Below are 6000 nucleotides of genomic sequence, written 5' to 3'. Positions count from 1 at the left end.
ATTACCACCACCTGCAAACACCCACCTCACCAGTGCACCTTTTGTCACATTCATTTGCACCAAAACAGGTGACATTGATTCATAATCACTCATGCTTCTTAACTGGACACATTGATATCCATGAAGTTCAAGCGATCTGGTGTTATACTGTGATCACATGTTCTCTTAATTTTTTTGAGCAGCGTATATAAAAAAAACCCACAAAGAAAACATGGAGAAGCATACAGATGCATCAAACTTAAATTAGCTCTGAAAAGCTTTCCAAAGAATATCGGGCATGGTAGTCAAAAGCAGATTTACCTAATTTAAAATAGGACCTCTGTGGCTCTAGTTACTAACAAGTCTTGTGAACATGTCTGATAACTGCTGCTTTTCCAATGAATTTTCCTGGTAAGACAAAGTTTCTGCAAGCCCTGTATGCAAACATCATCCAATGTCTGACCTAGGCAATCAAAGACTATAGTAGACAGTGATGTGTATGAAAGTTTGTACCAGTAATAAAATGTGAAGATGCATCATAGACTGAATCCACGGGTTTCAATACAGAAGCAATAGCATGCCAATAAAAAACATCAACCTAATATAATGCTGTTATAAACGTGTCTTGCTAATTCATTTCTATGCTGAAAAAAAAAAGACATACATTTTAACATTTAACTTCTTAACCAGTTTAGAAATGTTTTAAAAGATTGTATTACCTTGCAAGGTATTTGTTTAAAGGAACAAGGTCTGTAAGAATACTGTCCAGGGTAGTCTTTTTGAGATCATCCAAACCCATGTTTTGGGAACTAGTGAAAAGCATATCTTTTTCATACTTGCTCTGCAACGCATGTTTCCCAGGAACTGGTCCGGACTCCTGAATTAAACATAGCCGCAATTCATTTGACTTTTTATTTTATTGACGTATAATTGTGCTTATTCTATGATATATGTTATATAGTGGTTTTATGTGCAAATACACAGTTATTGTCCAGATACATACAGTTGTGCTCATAAGTTTGCGTACCCTGACAGGCATTGTGAAATCTTGGCTTTGATTTTCACTTATTAAGATGTGTAAAATTCAGGGATTACTTGATACTAAGCCAAGGTCAGGTTGGCCAAGACAGATTTCAGCCAAACCTGCCAAAAGATTTGTTTGGGATACAAAGAAAAACCCAAAGGTAGCCTCAGGAGAAATACAGGCTGCTCTGGAAAAATACAGTGTGGTTGAAAAATACGACAATACTTGAAAAAAAATTAGCTGCATGGCCGAGTTGCCAGAAAGAATCCTTTACTGCGCCAATGCCACACAAAAGCCCGGTTACAATATGCCCAACAACACGTTGACATGCATCACAGCTTCTGGCACACTATAATTTGGAGTGATGAGACCAAAATAGAACTATATGGTCACAACCATAAGCGCTATGTTTGGAGAGGTGTCAACAAGGCCTATAGTGAACTGAATACCATCCCCACTGTGAAGCATGTGGTGGCTCACTGATGTTTTGGGGGGGTGGGCTCTAAAGGCACAGGGAATCTTGTGACAATTGATGGCAAGATGAATGCAGCATGTTATCAGAAAATACTGGCAGATAATTTACATGAAAGCATGGGACATGGGACGCTCCTGGACTTTCCAGCACGACAATGACCCTAAGCACAAGGCCAAGTTGACCCTCCGGTGGTTACAGCTGAAAATTATGAAGGTTCTGGAGTGGCCATCACAGTCTCCTGACCTTAATATCATTGATCCAATCTGGGGAGATGTCAAACGTGCGGTTCATGCATGACGACCAAAGACTTTGCATGACCTGGAGTCCTTTTGCCAAGACTAATGGCCAGCTATTCCACCTGCAAGAATTCGGGGGCCTCATAGACAATTATTACAAAAGACTGCACACTGTCATTGATGCTAAAGGGGATAATACACAGTATTAAGAATAAGGGTATGCAGACTTTTGAACAGGGGTCAGGTAATTATTTTCTTTGTTGCCATGTTTTGTTTTATGATTGTGCCATTCTGTTAAGACCTACAGTTGAATGTGAATCCCGTAAGAAATAAAATATGTTTTTTGCCTGCTCACTTATGTTTTCTTTACAAATGGTAAATATATTACCAATTCTCCAAGGGAATGCAAACTTTTGAGCACAAATTTAGCTGTAAGCAATGTCGTCTTGTGGCCTAAGACATTTTCAAAGTATTGTAGGTCCTGAGTACAAAACATCTGTTGAGGTAGATAGATGGAGTCTATTTATCAAGGTTTTTACTGTTTTCCAGAATTTGGCCAGATTCCCACAACACCCCTATTGTGTGTTTACATGATAGTCTGATTTTGCTTTTCTGACAAGGTTTACACAGAAATTTCTTAGTGGCTTCAACTTCTGCCAATTTGTATAAAATGTGGTATTTCTAGCCAATGCAAAATTAATCTTACATTTTGTGTCAATTATCTCCGAATTGAATCAGGGGTTGGATTTGTTTTTGATTGTTCAATTAAAACATTATATACAACAGGTTTAGACATGTGCTACATGCCATTCAATTTCACACATCAAACACGTTTCTATATTAGCCACCACTCATCTGTAAGGCAGACTATGTTTAAGTATTATTAAGACAACTGGTAGTGAAAGATTGGCAAGTTGTTCCGAATTATTGAACATCATAAACCACAAACTCCAAGGGGCACTCACCTTCCCTCAAAAATAATATCTTTATTTTCTGATTTTTACATTTGGGCCCGCCTTATAGTGGTCTGGGGCACCTAGATAAAATCTGAGTGCAGAATGTGTAGAGTACTGGGAAATTGCTTTAAAACATTTCTCTAAGCCTTATAAATATTATATATATATACATTTTTGTTATAATTTATAAATCCACCATGGCATAAAGTGTGATATGGTGCAGAATAGCATACAATAACAAACATTTCTGTCGGTGATGGACATAGTTGTTGATAAAAGTCATGAAGCTGGTTGATAGAGTGCAAAGAATTTGCAAAGCTCTCATCAAGCTTCTTTACGTTTTCGTGTTCCTCCGGGAATATTGATACTGGGGTCTTGCCAGTGTAGATTTGTTCACATTTGTGAAGGCTACTTTTGTCAAGCAGAGGCGACAAAGTTATTTTTAATCAACAACTCTGTCCATCACTGTTGTAGTCTACTGGAAAGTCAAAATGCTGTTGAACTTGAGATTCAAGAAAAGCAGGAGGTTTTCAATCAATTACATTTATTTATAAAGGCCTTTTTACAAAACACCACTGAGTATTGTAAAGAACTAACAATTCCTCTGTTGTATTTCTTACAAAATAACAGTTTAAAAAGTGCCAACCATAGTAATTTTGATTATGACACATTTTCTTATTCATAGCCTTTTTCCAATGCAATCAGATGTATTAATTTCACAACGTAGCTAGCGATTTGTTTTATTTATTCGCTCAGATTCAAGTGTACCGCAATGTGGCCCCGGATATGGTACTGTCACAAATATTAGTAGTGTTACAGCTGTTCTAGAAATGTTTTATCTTCACTCCGAAGTTGTACCAAGGTCTTTTTATTTTCTTATTCATGGGAAAAGTCAAAATTACAGTCATACAGAAATGGCTGAAAATTCAGCAGTCAAATTATTTGGATGCAACAGGCTGGTTTTGTATGCCTGTGCGATCGGACTGCACCCTATAACTGCATACATTTCCGAATACAGTAAAAACATACATACACCACTCTCCCTATTCTTATTCCTTAATATAGAATTTACAAACTATTCATGGTATAGTATAAGGTAGCAATATAGAAAAATAATAACAGAAAACAATACAACAGAAAAACACCACTGCCAACTTTTAGGGCAGCATTATTAACAACAAACTTTCATACTTTGGTTAACATGTTCAAAATTCCACCACACAGCCCTAAAGAAGTCAACCGTGTCCAGCCTGAATGACTTCCAACTAGTTGCACTCACCCCCACAATCATGAAGTGCTTCGAAAGACTAGTTCTGGCCCACATTAAGTCCAGCCTCCCCCCACACTGGATCCCTACCAGTTTGCCTACTGGTTGAACAGGTCTACAGAGGATGCCATCTCCACAGCTCTACACTTTGCCCTGACCCACCTGGGTCAGGGCAAAGGACAAAACCAACACCTATGTGAGAATGCTATTCATAGACTTCTGCTCAGCTTTCAACACTGTCACCCGTCTAGGTTGGTCAACAAACTCTATGACCTGGGAATCAACCCCTCTCTCTGTAACTGGACTCCTAACCAACAGACCCCAGTCAGTCAGGTTAGACAACTTCACCTCCTCCACCCTGATCCTGAGCACTGGTGTACCACAAGGCTGAATGCTGAGCTCTCTCATGTACTCTCTCTTTGCCCACGACTGGGTTCCTGTATACTGTTCCAACACGATCATCAAGTTCGCAGACGACACCGCGGTGGTAGGCCTGATTAGAGACAATGACTAGTCAGCCTACAGGGAATAGGTCATGCGCCTGGCGGCATGGTGCGCTGACAACAACCTGGCCCTCAACGCTAAGAAAACCAAGGAACTCATTGTGGATTACAGGAAGTCTAAAAGCTGCAGCAATTCCCGTGTCCTTATCGAGGGTACTGAAGTGGATCGTGTGTCCAGCTTCAAATTTCTGTGTGCCCACACATCCGAGGACCTCTCCTGGACCCTCAACACCTTAGCTCTGGTAAAAAAGGTGCAGCAGCGCCTGTACTTTTTGAGCCTGTCTGTCATCCAAGATCCTTGTGAACTTTTACTGATGCACAGTCGAGAGCATTCTGACAAACTGCGCCAAATTGAGGTTTAGCAGCTGCTCCATAGCCAACCTGAAGGTCCTGCAACGGGTGGTGAAAACCACCCAGCACATCACTGGTGCCCAGCTTCCAACAATCACAGACAGGGCACGCTGGATCATCAGGGACCCTTCACACCCATGCTACAAACTGTTTGCCCCCCTACCATCAGGCAGGCAGTATAGGTCTCTTCGGTTCTGCACCATCAGGCTCAGGAACAGTTTCTTCCCATCCACTGTAACCCTGCTAAACTCTGTGACCCATCACTTACCCCCCCACCTCTCAGGGACCTTGTTGCACTACTCCCTTGTACTATGTCACTGCCTTGCAAAGCCTGATAATGGAAGTTTTCAGTGGTTACAGGTATATGTCTACCTCAGGAACCTCACCGCTACTATCCTTGCATTTCAGTTGCACATGCATCTTGCACATTCAATTTGCCCCTGCACATTTAGTATTGCCATTGTATTTGCATTTTTACAGTTTTTATACACACGGCTAACTCAAAGACCTTAGTGCTGCTATCTCTGCATCATGGTTGCTAATGCTACTACAGTACTTCTTTGTTTGCCTTGTTTGCACATCTTGTATGCCATTTAGAAATGGCCATTTGTACCTGAACAACTGTTACATTTGCCCACTGAAAAAGAAATGATCAGCCTATAATTTTAATGGTAGGTTTATTTGAACAGAATAACAAAAAAAAAATCTAGAAAAACGCATGTCAAAAATGTATAAATATATATATATATATATACACTCACCTAAATGATCATTAGGAACACCATACTAATACTGTGTTTGACCCCCTTTCACCTTCAGAACTGCCTTAATTCTATGTGGCATTGATTCAACAAGGTGCTGAAAGCATTCTTTAGAAATGTTGGCCCATATTGCTAGGATAGCATCTTGCAGTTTTCTGCCCTCTATTTGCACTTCTGGTTAGATGCCTACTGCATTTTGTTGTACTGTACTGTTCAATGACAATAAAGTTGAATCTAATTAATACTCTGCAAGCAGAAGCTGTATCACATCACCCAAAGAACTGCCAAGAAAAGGCTGTCCCTCTGATTTCAGCACACAAACTAGGAGACTTATGAAAGAACCCACAGAGGCCAACAATTTATTTAAAGGAGCTATAGAGTTCAGTGGCTGGGAGTGGAGAAAGGTTGTACTGGTCAACAATATGCGGAGCTCTGGTTGAAACTGGCC

This window comes from Esox lucius, chromosome 13, assembly GCF_011004845.1.
Source record: "Esox lucius isolate fEsoLuc1 chromosome 13, fEsoLuc1.pri, whole genome shotgun sequence".
Taxonomy (NCBI): domain Eukaryota; kingdom Metazoa; phylum Chordata; class Actinopteri; order Esociformes; family Esocidae; genus Esox; species Esox lucius.
Note: the sequence above shows the minus strand (reverse complement) of the source record.